Source organism: Carettochelys insculpta, chromosome 1 (genome assembly GCF_033958435.1).
Source record: "Carettochelys insculpta isolate YL-2023 chromosome 1, ASM3395843v1, whole genome shotgun sequence".
NCBI lineage: Eukaryota > Metazoa > Chordata > Testudines > Carettochelyidae > Carettochelys > Carettochelys insculpta.
The window spans coordinates 109016391-109030439 of record NC_134137.1 but is presented as its reverse complement, the minus strand read 5'-3'; the positions used below and the strand labels follow the sequence as shown (position 1 = coordinate 109030439).

At 47.3% G+C, this 14049-nt stretch overlaps 1 protein-coding gene across 4 annotated transcripts in view; it reads left to right on the top strand.

The window, feature by feature from the left end:
* Positions 1–14049, top strand: part of GGACT (gamma-glutamylamine cyclotransferase) — a 122752-nt gene that overhangs the window by 5085 nt on the left and 103618 nt on the right. The gene's annotated exons all lie outside the window — the stretch shown is intronic.

Sequence of the window (14049 nt, the reverse complement as noted above, 5' to 3'; positions counted from 1 at the left end):
AACACTAAACTCACTCCAGGAGACAGAGCTCTTGCAAGCTTAGAAAGATGGTGCTTTTACCCAACAGGCAAACAGGTAGAGATGGTTTGAAGTCTGGAAACTGAATATAGGTGAGAAATCTGCTTAGGCAAAGATTTTTTCCACCTAGGGAGACAAAGGAAGCCAGCATCTTGTACTTCTGTGGAAGGTTTGGACTGAGGGAAGGTCAGCTATGGCATTTCAGGCACCAAGGGTTCCAAGGAAAGTTGTGACATGGCCCTTCACTGATCCAAATTCCAACCTGAAGCACAATAGTATGTCCTCGATTGTTGGTAATCAGTAGTGACTTTTTTCAATGCTCTGTTCAGTGGTTTTGGAGTTTGCCTGATGGTTTTCTGACTGCCATGAGGCTGTTAAGTTACTTTGCTTTCATTTCAACAGTTGTAATGATGCCTCCTGTCAGACTGGCCGCTCACTTCTTCACTGAGTGCCTGTAACTTTGTGTTTTGATAATCTCATGGACTGGATATGGAGGGAGGGTCTATTTCTGACTTGAGCTTGATCTGTGAAATATATCCTTATATTCAGTTAGAATTCTGGACAGAAGACACCATGACTACCACCTGCTCTCTTATTGACTTAATTCTGGTTCTGAACTGTGATAAAATTCTTGGGTTTTACTGCACTTCTGTCCAGCAGTAGGTGGTTTTTCTGTGTCAGCTACTATCAAGTTCAAATGATGATGTTTCTTATGGACAGGCTCATTATCCTTAGAATGGTTTCATTATATGTTACCAACACTTATAATATTGCTGTTTATTGGTGTTGCTGGGTTCACACTGCCACTGTCTTCACAGTGAAGCTGGAATAAAGTTGGTCATTTTATAATAGCACAGTTGCAAATATGGCAGTTGAACAGCTGGCAAACTTCTGCAATATCTGAACACTGAGAATCTTTGAATATGCTAGGGTCAAACAGCAGATATCCTGCTCTTCACTGAAAGTCTCTCCCTCAGTGACTCCATGCTGTGCTTTTTGTTGGAGAAGCCATGGTATTGAGACGTGAGGTGGTTTTGTTTCTCAGTTGTCTTGTAGTATTCAGCTTTTTCTTTCTTCCTTTTTTATGTTGTGGAAAGCAACACACTAATTCATTTTTTCATTCTTGGTTGGTCCATCTCTGTCATGGTTTCCTGGGGTCTTTAGCACTGCATCTGTGTACTTTGTTATACACTAGTGGCTTTTACATTGTTGACCCTTTCTGGGGACAGTTGGAGAGTTTTTAAGGCCAGAAGGGACCAGTAGGTCATCTAGTCTGACCTCCATGTATCACTGCCCATCATTCCGTTCTGATCTCCTGAATATCACTGGCCACCACCACCACCCAGTACTTGGACACTAAGCCCAATAATGGAAATGAGATTCACAGAGGCTACGTTATTATGTGACACAGGCAGAGAATAGGAGAACCAAGGTGTGCCAGCATTAAACGCCCTTACAGTGGCAGTGAAATGATTAAATGAAGTACACCTAGATAAACTTCACGTGGCTCATGCCTTCAGGATGCAGAGGAAGGTGAAAAACTGCCAGGATCCCTACCTATCTGTCCCAGAGGAAATTTGCTTCCTCACCCTGCATATGGCAGTGACTGTGCATATGTGAGCAATAGCATCTGAAAATACTTAGTGCTGCCTTTCAGCTGCTGCAGAGGAAGGCAATTTAAATAAAAATAATAATGAACCTTCTTAAAATTTTCAGGGGCCAAACAAAAAAATCTCTTCCTGACTACGGATGGTAGCCAGCTAAAATCTTGAAACATGAGCTTCAGGAACATGATATAAACAGGAAGTGATCTCCAGGACTGCTGAACGCTACCCCTCCACCTCCAAACCATCACAAGCAAGCTCATCATATAATTGTACTCCCAAATCTGTCTGTCTCTTAAAATTTAGTTTTGTCCCCACAACTTCTATTTGGAGGGGATTCCAGAGCCTTACCCCTCTGATGGTCAGAAACATTTTTTCATATTTCCAGTCTGAATTTGTTCACAGCCACTTTACAAGCATTTGACCTTGTGCCAACATTGTCCTTTAACAGCTTATGTTGCTTTTCATTCAAGGTCAGTGATGCCTTGTGTTTTATATGGAGCAATCATGTCTCTGCTCAGATTTTTTGTCATACTGAATAAGCCAGGCAGTTTTGTCTCTTTTCAAAAGAGTTCAGCGATCCTTGCTAGATCTTTTTCTGTCAACAGACTTTCTTGTAAACTGAAATCTAGAGTTTCACAAATGATCCTGTGTTTAATTAGGGAATCTTTAATGTCTGCAGAGTTTCTGCTGCTTACTTAGGGATTTTTTTTTTTAAGTTTCTCCGCACAACCTCAGTCTGTGTGGGGTCACAAGCAGGGGCAATATGTGTGGGGCACATGCACCCCCAAATGCTATGCGTGGGAAGGGCAAGGGGCAGACAGCAGCCAACAGGAGACTAGTGGGTGGCCCTGGAGCCTACGTCAGGAGGTCTGGTCTCACTCACTCACTAGCAGTAGTGGTGAAAGTGAAGCAACACAGCCCTAGTTTGCTGTGCTCTTTGGGCCACATCACTCTGGGGAGTGACGAGAGTGACCATGCACTCATCCGCAGGAAGTGGATCTATGTAGCTGGAGAGCAGAGTGAGCTAGGGCTACATTTCTCCTATTCCCTTGCTGTTGAGTGCTAATCCTGGTACCCCATCAGTCCCACAAGCTGCATGTACATTGACTTGCTTCCTAATACCTTCTCTAAACTCTTTTCCCTGCAACTTGTGTCCCTCCTTCCAAGTTCATTGTAGGCTACTGCACTGGAGATCCATAAAGATTCCTTAATAGAAGTTAGACTGTTACTCTTGTATTCAATTTTATGTTCAATTTTGCTTTTGAAGCAGGATCTTTCTGAGCTTCAGGGAAACTTTGTTTCAGAGAGCAGGGGCCTCAGGGTTGAGTTGCTGTAATGCTTACTGAATTGGGTGTTGAATGTCATTTCTGCTTGGAAATGATAACAAAGGACTTCAGAACCCCAGCTGTAAAGCCTAAATACAGACTCTTGTTTGACCTGCAGTGTTTCCTGGCTTGAAGCTGTATAAAACAGCCATCAACATGAAAAGAAAAACAGTTTCATGAGCAGCCCTGAATCATGGTTAATTAGCATGGAACACTTCATCACTTGAGGTATAGGAAATATCTGAGCTTAAAATTAAATATTTCAGGATAACGTAGAGAGTTGCTTCAGTTCAGCTCTGCTCAAGCATCTTGTTAACCTTCCTGTTTATGTGCTGTATGTGTTTGCAATACAAAAAAGTACTTGATCACAGTGGACTTAGGAATATAACTAGAGTTGACTCAACTCAGTGCTGGCCTGCCAGTGTTTCTCGGTGTGGATATAAACAAATGCTTCTAGGATTGAAAAGCTCAGTTTCTGGTTCCCTTTTTGAAGGAGATGGAAACAGGTTTATGCCACATCATGCCCCTTAACTGCATACTGTTGGTAATAGCTTGTCAGTTACTCTGACCTGTGCTGCATTTGAACACTGAGCTGGGGGAAGGTTGAAAGGTTTCATGCTCTCTTTTAAGCTCCTGAATGTTCAATTTCCCTCTGGATTTATAGATTCTCATAAGTGACCTTTTGTGGTCATCTAGTCCAGTGTTTCCCAATTTTGTTTGGCTATGGAACCCTTTTAATTGTGGGGAAGAAAATTGTGGAACCCCATTCCCAGGCTGTGCCCCCAATCCTGCAAACACATCCTCAGCATTAACCTGCCTCAGCTCCAGACTGGCCCCCCAGGACTAACCCATCTGTGGCGCTGGCTAGAAAGCGTACTCTGGGTGGCCACATGTGGCCAGCAGAAGCAAGGCTGGCATGGCGGTGTTCTGCTGATTGGGGTGAGGCAAGCCATACCCATGGGAGGGGCGAGGGGGGGCTGCTCGGGTTATGGGGCAAGTGAGGTGCTCTCTGTGGCTCCCTGCCCTGCCATCGCTGAAATAATGAAACTTAATTCAGTTGGTTAACAGCCGTATCCCTCCTGCCAACCTGTTGGCTGTTAAACCAATTAAATTGAGTTCTACCGTTGCAGTGGCAGCAGGGCAGGGAGCCACAGAGGACTCGGCTCTTGTAATGGAATTTTCTCTCTGAACCCTTATTTGCACTTTGCAAAACCCCAGGGTTTTGTGGAACGCCATTTGGGAAACACTGATCTACTGTGATCTGCTGTAAAACACTGGCCACAGAATTTCTTCAAAATAATTACTAGAAAATATTGTTTAGAAATCTGTCCAATCTTGATTTAAACACAGTCAGTGATGCAGACTTTACTGTAACTCAAGATAAATTGTTTCAGTGGTTAATAACTCATGTTTTTATGTCTGCTTTATTTCCGGTCTGAAGATGGCTGGCTTCAACTTTTAGCCATTGCATTGTATTGTACTGTATCGTACATTTCTCTGCTAGATTGGTGAATATTTAACAATGTTCTCTTCAATCTATCAACATCCTTCTAGTACCCAAAATTCAAGAACTGGCCACAGTATTCTAGCACCAGTCACACCAGTGCTAAGTACAAATAAAAATAACCTGTCTATTTTTACTCAAGATGCCCTTGTTTATGCATCTCAGGATCACATTAGCGCTCTCAGACAGAGTATCACACTACAAAAAGAGTCATTCTCAATCAATGAGCTGATTGTTCACTGCTATGCTCAAAACTTTTTTCCAGTGTCCTTGCTTCCTAGGACGAAGTACTCCATCCTGTAAGTGTGCAAATTTATAGAAAAGCAATGAATATTTTCAAAATTTGTAACTAATATATAAATTATTAAAATACATTTATCAAACATTACAGATTTGGCAGTCTTAAAATTCATATTGATCATCTAAATAAGTCTAATTTCTGAAGTGATGGCATTCACAAATCCCATTACCACTCATCTCTGCAAATCAGACCATTTATTGGTGACATACATATTAATTTTAAGAGCCTAACTTTTAGGCACTCTAATATGAAAACTTTGGGCAATAGCTGGCTTTGGTGTTTATCTTACTCTGAAGACTATGGCACCCTTTCTCATTCAATATGTACTGTTTTGAGAGTAAGTCGTGCACATCTTGGCTATGTCTACACCATAATTTTGAAGGAGTTTATTTCGAAGTTCAACTTCAAAGTAACAACCTTGGAAAATGAGCCACACACACAAGCGGATCGAATTCACCATCTGTGACTTCAAAGTAGAGACCCAGCACTTCAGAACAAAGTGTCCACACACCCATGGCCCCTATTTCGAAGTAAGAGGCCAGGAAATGCCTCAAATGGAGGTTGCATGGCTGACAAGCCCTTCTGGGGCCTGCAGCCAGCCACTCCTTTGAAGGACCCCTCCCAACACACACCCTGCACGTGCTCAGGGCTGGCAGGCAGTACTGAGCATAGAGCCAAGCCGCTGCAGTGACCTTTATGGATCTACAGCAGCTCCCTCAGGGGGCTTTCCTCCAGGCCGTAGCCAGCCTGTTGCAGTGCTGCTGGTGCTCATCGTCCAGCAGCACAGCAGGGCCAGCCTCATAGGCCCCCTCCTGTAGGCCCATGTAGATGCTTCCTTCTGCAGGCTGTGCCCCACCTTGGTGATCTGGCAATGCTGGGACAATCAAGGAGCTCTGCCACTGGCTCACCATAGCCCTCCAGCACCAGGATGTGGCCCACACTCCCCCTGCACAAGAGGGTAGCCATTGCCCTCTGGAAGCTGGCCACTTCGGATAGCCACCACTCAGTTGGACATCAGTTCGGGATGGGCAAGGCCACCATCAGGGCAGTCCTGTTTGAGGTAAGCCAGGATGGGGCCACGCACCCGCCATAAGGGGCACCAGGCAAGGCATGGCCCTGCACAGAGCCGGGTACCACCCAGTCATGCACTCATGGACGCATCGGACTGGTACCCCATGCAGGTCATCAAGGCAATCAACGCTCTTCTCCAGGTGGTCACCCTCAGGGACCTGGACGTTGCCCTCACCAGCTTCGCAGACCTGGGCTTCCCAAATTGCCTCAGTGCGCTGGATGGCATACACATAGCCATCCGTGCCCCGGACCACAACGCATGATTCCCAGATGTTTCGGAACTCGTGGCTCAGCTGCCAAATGCAGGAGGGCACTCACGGGAACTACCAGTAGGAGATCTCACCATGGACCCCTGCATTGTGGCCAGTGCCATGCACCCCCAGCACCCATGGATTATGAGGCCTTCCATAAGACTGACTGACCTGTCTCAGGATATGTTCAACACATTCCTGAACCAGGCCAAGCATGCAGTTGAGGGGAAATTTGGGTGACTGAAGGGCAGGGGGATTTAGATACCTCCTCATGAAGCTGGAGGTTAGCCTCCTTACTGTGCTTGTGGTGATTGCGGCTTGCTGTGCTCTCCACAGTATTGTGGAGAACAAAGGGGAGCCCTTCACCCAGGGCTGGGTTGACAAGCCTGCTGCCAGGTACTAGCAGCAACCCGCAGCCCTGTGCCACCAGCTGCACAGAGATGGGGTGCGTGTCAAGGAGACCCTGTGTGAGGCCTTCGCCTGGGGCCTACAGTGACCCTCCCCCAGCCAACTCCCAACCACACCTCTTCTCACACCCCCACCTCTTGCCACCCCTCCACCACCCAATAAGGATGCGGGAGCAGGTGTGGAACTTAAACTTTACTATTGTATATAAAACTTGCACGTTTATAAACCTCTAAGCAACATGGGTGCCTACAACTATGTCCAAGAGGGGAACTAGATACAAGAGAGATCAGGCGGGGGCATTGGGGGAAGGAACCAACTTGGGGGTGGTGAGTGAGGACTCATTTGTCCACCGGCATGGAGGGCCAGGAGTCACAGCAGTTGTGCAACCTCCTACTGCCCCAGTTGCAGGGACCCCTTTGAGGCTGGGTTGGGGCTCGACAATGGGAAGGTAGGGGCATTGGGGGTGGGGTACGGCAGCCTCAGGATCAGCGGGAGCCATGGGAAGGATGGGGGAGCTGGTAAGGAGGGAGGGACCTGCTCGCCCTGGGTGGCACTGGCCACCAGTCAGTGGTTGAGTGCCAGGCAGGGGGCCGGGGGCAGGCAGGAGCAGGGTCCCAAGGTTGGCAGCTGCACCGGGGGGTGGGGGAGGCGGCTGCAGGAGATGCTGCGGAGTGGGCTGGTGAGAGAGCGGGAGGTTGGGAGAGGTGGGTGTCTGCTGCTGGATCAGAGTTTCTAAGCTATCTGCCACTCACACCTCCTGCTCCATTGCCAGCCAGTCCCAGAGCACTGCAGTTATCTTCCACAGGATGACCCTGTTGGCGACCGCCTCCTCATCCCCATAAGTGGCAGCACCTGGCCCGTTGGTGACCCCATGGGAACGCGGGCTGAGGTGGGGTGCCTGACTCCTGGCCCTCCTCAGCTGCTGGCTGGTCCCATACTGGTCTGGGGTGGCTCCTGGACAGCGGACCTGTGGAGACAGAAGGGGACAGGGAGATGGTCTGTGAGTCTTGTGTCCTGACTCTGGGGCCCCCTGCTCTGCTGGCCCCCCGCCACAGCCCCTGGTGTCAGATGTCCCGGGGGGCGGGGTGCTCCTGGGATCCTGGGTGCAGAGGGGTTCCCACCTGGTGAGGATCTGGCTGGGTTCGGTTCCCTCTGCTTTCCCAGGTGTGGGGACTGTGGGGGGGCTGTGCTGGGGTATGTGCTGAGTATCACACGGGCATGAGGCCCCCCGCTGCCTGTGACAGTCCCCCCCCCGAGGCATCCCAAATGCCCCATACCTACCAACTGGTACCTCCATGAATTCCAGTGACACCTGACTGGAGGTGTCCTGGCTCAATGTCCCAAAGGGGATGGTGGTGATGAGTGTCCCATTGCTGGAACCCTTATCCTTGCTCCAGCCTCTGTCCCCTGGGTGTGTTTTGGTGGTGCCTGAGGGTCCCGGCTTGTCCTCCGTGGCCGCCTTCATCTCTTTCTTGGTCTCTGTGGTGTGGGCAGCAGTGTTCAGGAGATGCTCCACTAGTTGCACCTCCTTCAGCCCGAGGAGGCGGTGGAGCGCATCATAATGGGGGCACCAGGTGGGCCATGCCCCCAGTCGGCTGACCGAATCCCAGGCTTGGCTGTAGGCCTGCTGGAGCTCCTTCGCCTTTCTTCTTATGTGCCCCCTACCCCTGGTAGGGTGCCCTGGCTGGTGAGGCCCCTAACTAGCCAGTTGTACACGTCAGCAAACCAGCTCCACATGCTGGTTTGGAGCAGGACCTCGCCCGCCCCTCAGAGCTGGGCTGGGCTCACTGGTGGGCTCCAGAGGGGCACAGGGCTCCTCGCTGGCTGACATGCCTGGCTGAGGGCCGCTGGCGCCGCAGTGTTTTTGGGGAGTTTCTGGGTAGCTATGTCTTTATGCATAGCCAGCCGTGACGATAGGTCCCCGTCTGGGCTGGCTGGGTCATCTCCAGGCTTCTGTGGGCCGCCTCCATGGCAGATCCGCTACTTCGAAGTTATGGGACGGGGCGCGTCTATTTTGAAGTTACACTTCGAAACAGGGCGCTATTCCCATCCCGCGAATGGAATAAGGACTTTGAATTTGGGCCATCTTACTTTGATCACGATTTCGAAGTAATGTATAATTTGTAGATACTCCATGCTTAACTTTAAAGTAAGGCCTAACTTCAGAAGTAATTTTGATGTTCATTGCTAGTGTAGACATGGGCCTTATGTATAATCACAGAGAGGTAGTCATGTTAGTTTGTATATTCACAAAACAAAAAAAAAAAGTGTGGCACTTCAAAGACTAAAAATATTATTTTATTAGGTGATGAACTTTTGTGAGGCAGACCCACTTCTTCGAAATTAATTCCAGATCTGAAGAGGTGAGTGTGCCCCATGAAAGCTCATCGCCTAATAAACTTATTTTGTACATCTTATGCATATTTACCATGCATCTAAGTTACCTGCTCCTGAGTACATATCTCAGCCCTCAGCATCTTCCTTTTGATAGCTGGTATTTTTTTCTGATTATTGGAGTTTCTGGTTTAGAAATATGATTCTCAGACTTCCTGCCTGATATACTTAAAATATTCTTTTCTTTTTTTCTACAGCTTTTTTGATCATATGTCATCTTAACACTCAGAGCTATACTCCTTTCCATTTAAGCTGGATTTCCATTTAATGAAAGATGCATTTGCCTGACTGACTCTTCAAAATTTATCATTTAATCATGCTTCTTACTTTCCTACTTCCTTTTGGTTGGTTGTTTAAGGTTGTGCATGCTTTGTGTACATGTATCATATGCTTAAATAGTCTGTGGTGTTTGTAAATGCTTGTCTACATAAGTACAAAGATTGTGGAAGATCTATTGATGAGGAAGAAAATGTTGCTTTAATGGTTGTGATACGAGGATTGAGTCTGTTTGGAGGTGCTCTTGTTATTGGGTAAAGTGAAATTAAGGACTTTTCAGTGACGAAAGAAAGCACGTAGACTGTGTGTATAGGCTGATCAAGGGCAGATAAGCATCAAGGTATGAAAGAATAGTGAAGTCTTGTGTATTGTGACCAAGCCTACCACAAGGTACACTGTGAGAATTGTCACAGCAATTCCCTCATGATCAGGGTTTTTTCCAGGCTGTTGTTCATGGACCCCCAGGGGTCTGCAGGCTATACCTAAGATTTCCAAAGAGCTCCATTGAGCATTTCATAGTGGTCTACAAATGCGGAGGCAGAAAGGTGAAAATCACTACTCTAAGATGTCTGGTATACAGATCATGCAATTATAAGCTCAGAGGCAAGGCCTTTAGGCACTATAAATGCTTAGTTCTGTGGGGTCTAGTCCTCCTTTGAGTCCCTCTTAACTCACAAATGGTAATGATATAACAAAGTCATAATAGGGCAAATACCCTAACACAACTACTTTAACCGCTGCAAGAAAACTAATTAGTCTAATGATTTCTAACTCTGTCCTTGCAGGCAGTCCATTAACAAGGTATGAGGTCCCCTCATTGGAACACTTGCACACGCTCATCCTGCTTCAGCCAATGGTGGCCCTCTGCCAGCACAGGCTGCTTCCTATCTGGCCTTTCCTCTACATTCATCTCCCATACTTCTACCACTGGCTTGTGGTTCCTGCTTTCTCACAGCCAGTAGCTTTGTTCTCCGAATCTTTCTTACCTGTTTCTTTTTCTTGTATTTCAGGGTTTATGGATCTTTCTACTGACCAAACTAGAGTGAATAACAGCCCTCTCTAGCAGCTAGATCAGGGTGGCAATAATTTTTGATGGGACGGGGGGGTGTCCCACTCCAAGGCTTTTGTAAGTGGTCAAGAACTACACACTTTCATAATATTCATAGAGGTGGTATGGGGTCTAGTATGGAGGTTGGATGCAGAAGGGAGCTTGAGCTAAGGGATTTGGTGCAGGAGTGGGTGTGGGAGCTGTGAGGAATGTGGGTTGAGGAGAGTGTCCTTTTAGTGAGGGGGTCGTGGGGGCATGGTCCAGAAGGGCGTCTGGGTGCAGGAGAGGATTCTGAATTGGAAGAGAGGTGTGGGGGCTGGAGGGTGCTGTCTGGGAAGGGATATGGGTACAGGAGCAGGGTTGCACTTGGTTCGAGTTGCGTGGAACAGGGGTACAGAGTGTTGGAGGGGCTGGGGTCCAGAGCTAGGCTTGGGCTGGGAGGCTCTTATCTGGGCAGCTCCCAGCCAGCAGTCCAGCAGGTTCATTAGCTAGGGTTCCTGCATTCCATTCCCTTGCATAGGCCTCCCCTAGGCTCTGTACATTCGCAGAGCCCTGCAGCTGGCTTTCCTGAGCATTGGGCAGGGCATGCATACAGCCATATGCAGCCCTGGTAGGCTGGATCCAGCCTGTGGGTTGTATTTTGCCTGGCCCTGGGCTAGATCCTCCCATCTCTCACCCTCAATGCTAAGCTGGACTGAATAAAAGTTACCTAGTAATAAGGCAGTAGGTTCTTTTATGACTTTCCATTAGCAGAAAGAAAATACTGTAAATTCTGTTCAGTGAGAAGGGATAGAAGTGAGAAGATGATGGAGGCAGTGAGACATCCTGGCTGGGTCTACACTAGAGAGTTTTGTTGACAGGAGGTGCCTTTCTGTCGACATAACTCAGGGAGCATCTACACACTTAAAGCATTCTGTCCACAGATTCTCGACAGAACTCTGCATTTGCCTCAGCAGTATTATCCCTCAAAAATTTCAGGCATAACAATCTGCCGACAGAGTACTGTCGATAGAAGAGCAGTGTAGACACTTCTCTGTTCAAAGAGGGCTTCCGGTTGCCAGGCAGCCGTTTGCTTTCTGGCACCAGAGGGCAGTTTAGTCTGGCAGTTCTCTGTCGACAGAGCAAATTGTGTGTAGATGCAATCTATTGACAGAGGTTCTGTGGAGATTTCCCTGTCTACAGTGACTTCTAACAACAGATGCTTCTAGTGTAGACATAGCTCCTATGAATAATTGATTAAAAACTATGTTGGTTTGCTCACCAGTGAGCTCAGGTTTATGCACTCATGGGCAGCGGGTGAAGCCCCCCTTTGGAGAGGCTAGCCTCCAGCTCCACCCTTTCCACCTGTGTCCTCTGTCCTGTGTCTAGAGCCACCACCCAATCTCTTTGGGGCTTCTAAGCGCTCCTGCCCTGGCCAGAGGCACTCTGAATCAACTCCAGCCATGGAAACGGGAAAGCCATGATTCCCTTTTCTCTCCGAGACCCAAGGTTCTCTGGGGAAAAAGCATCTATTCAAAGATACTTACAGTATGCCCCATCCAAGTTCTGAGGCAGCTGAGGGAGTCAGTATGTGTTACTCAGCTTCCTGAGTTCATCAGTAGTCTCTCTGGAGCTTAGGGGAGGTTATTGATAAACCAGGGAAGCTGAATAGCACATACTGCCTCCTCAGCTGTCCAGAACTAGAGCATAATAAAGTAAAAAAAGCTGTGACATCCCACAGTGGGGTGCCATGGCAGAGTTCCCCTGGCCTAATGCACCTGCTGCTCATGCTAGCAATAGGCTTTTAGTTCTGTGTATCTGGATGCATAGGATGGAAGAATCAGTGAGAGCTGAGGCAAGGTTAGAGTTGTAATCATAAACAGTTGGGTGAGGGGGCTAAGGTTGTCACAGGAGGAATCAAAAAATTATTCTTCATGGAGAAGTGGGGGACAGGACCAGGTGTTCTAGGAAATGATAGAAGAAAGAAGTATTAGAATAGGTAGAACAAATTTGAAGTGGAAGTGACCACCTCTACCGTTGGTCAGAAAGCCTGAGGAAGATGAGCAGTTTGACATGATGTTGAAGATATGATTCTTGAAATAAATCGTGTGTGATCAGATTGGGAGCAAATGGAAATTAGAAGTTAGATGGGGAGGGATAGCTCAGTGGTTTGAGCATTGGCCTGCTAAACCCAGGGTTGCAAGCTCAATCCTTGAGGAGGCTAATTAGAGCAAATAGGTATCAGAGGGGGCAGGGGATTGGACTAGATGACCTCCTGAGGTCCCTTCCAGTTCTAGGAGATGTATATCTCCAATTATATATATATGTGGCTTCACTCATGAAAAATCCTTTCAGAGAGGTAGCTGTGTTAGTCTGTATCTTCGAGAACAACAAGAAGTCCTGTGGCACCTTATAGACTAACAGATATTTTGGAGCATAAGCTTTCGTGGGCAAAGACCTGCTACAACAGATGCATGAGTTGGAGGGTGGGGGGTTTCAGAGGGGTATTTAAAGAGTGGGGTCCCAGTAAAAGGGAGGGCCAGAGCTGATAAGGTCTATTCAGTCAGGGTGGAAAAGGCCTGTTATCAGTAGTCTGCATGGAGAGAGGGAAAAACAGGTCAGATAAGATGGGGGGGATATGGTCCATTGTCAGTCTAATGTGGAGGTGTTAACACCTAGGGCAGAGAAGCTTCTTTTGTAGGGTGCAAGCCACTCCGAGTCTCATGTTGGCATACTGTGGGGCCATGTGGGTGCCCATAGCAGTGCCACTGATTTGAATCATCTTTATGGCTGACCTGGAACAACGCTTCCTCAGTTCTCAACCATATCATCAGGGGCTCCTTTACCTGTATATCTACGAATAAAATATATGCCATCACGTGCCAGCAATGCCCCACTGGAATTTACATTGGCCAAACTGGACAGTCTTTACATAAAAGAATAAATGGACATAAATCAGACAGCAGGAACGGTAATGTGCAGAAGCCTGTGCGGGAATACTTCAATCTCCCTGGACACTCAGTAGCAGATTTGAGGGTGGCAGTCCTGAAACAAAGAAATTTCAAAAATCAAATGGAGAGAGAAATCTCTGAGCTGCAATTTATTTGCAAATTTGACTCCATTAACCATGGATTAAACAGAGACTGGGAATGGCTTGCACCTTACAAAAGAAGCTTCTCTGCCCTAGGTGTTAACACCTCCACATTAGACTGACAGTGGACGATATCTCCCACCTGTCTTATCTGACCTGTTTTTTCCTCTGTTCATACAGACTACTGATGATGGGCCTTTTCCACCCTGACTGAATAGACCTTGTCAGCTCTGGCCCTCCCTTTTTCCGGGACCCCATTCTTTAAATAGCCCTCTGAACCCCCCCCCCACCCACTCATGCATCTGATGAAGTGGGTCTTTGCCCAGGAAAGCTTATGATCCAAAATATCTGTTAGTGTATAAGGTGCCACAGGACTTCTTGTTGTTCTTGCAAAATCTTTTGTGATTAAATAGCAAAAGACAAAAATAATGTGTTCTGTAAGGAAGGAGTAAATAAAAATCTAATCTTCGATAGTGTGCAATAAGCCCAGTAAAATGGGACAGTGCAGCAGATATGTGGGATGTGAAAACATGAACTTTTACACTTTTCCAAGTACTCTTGCCCATTTATGTTACGCCACTATGTCAGAGTGCTGCTTTATTCCTGCCCTATTTTCTAAAGAGTGGGTATGTTCTTTGGGAACAATTAACATTTTGGGGAAGGGATAGTTGAATAGCTAAATTTAGATGAGTTTGTACAGGAGTATGGTTGTCCTACAGGGGACAGGAGGGCGGAGGGTCTGGGCAATCCTCTGTGCCTCAAGCCCCATCCCTTCC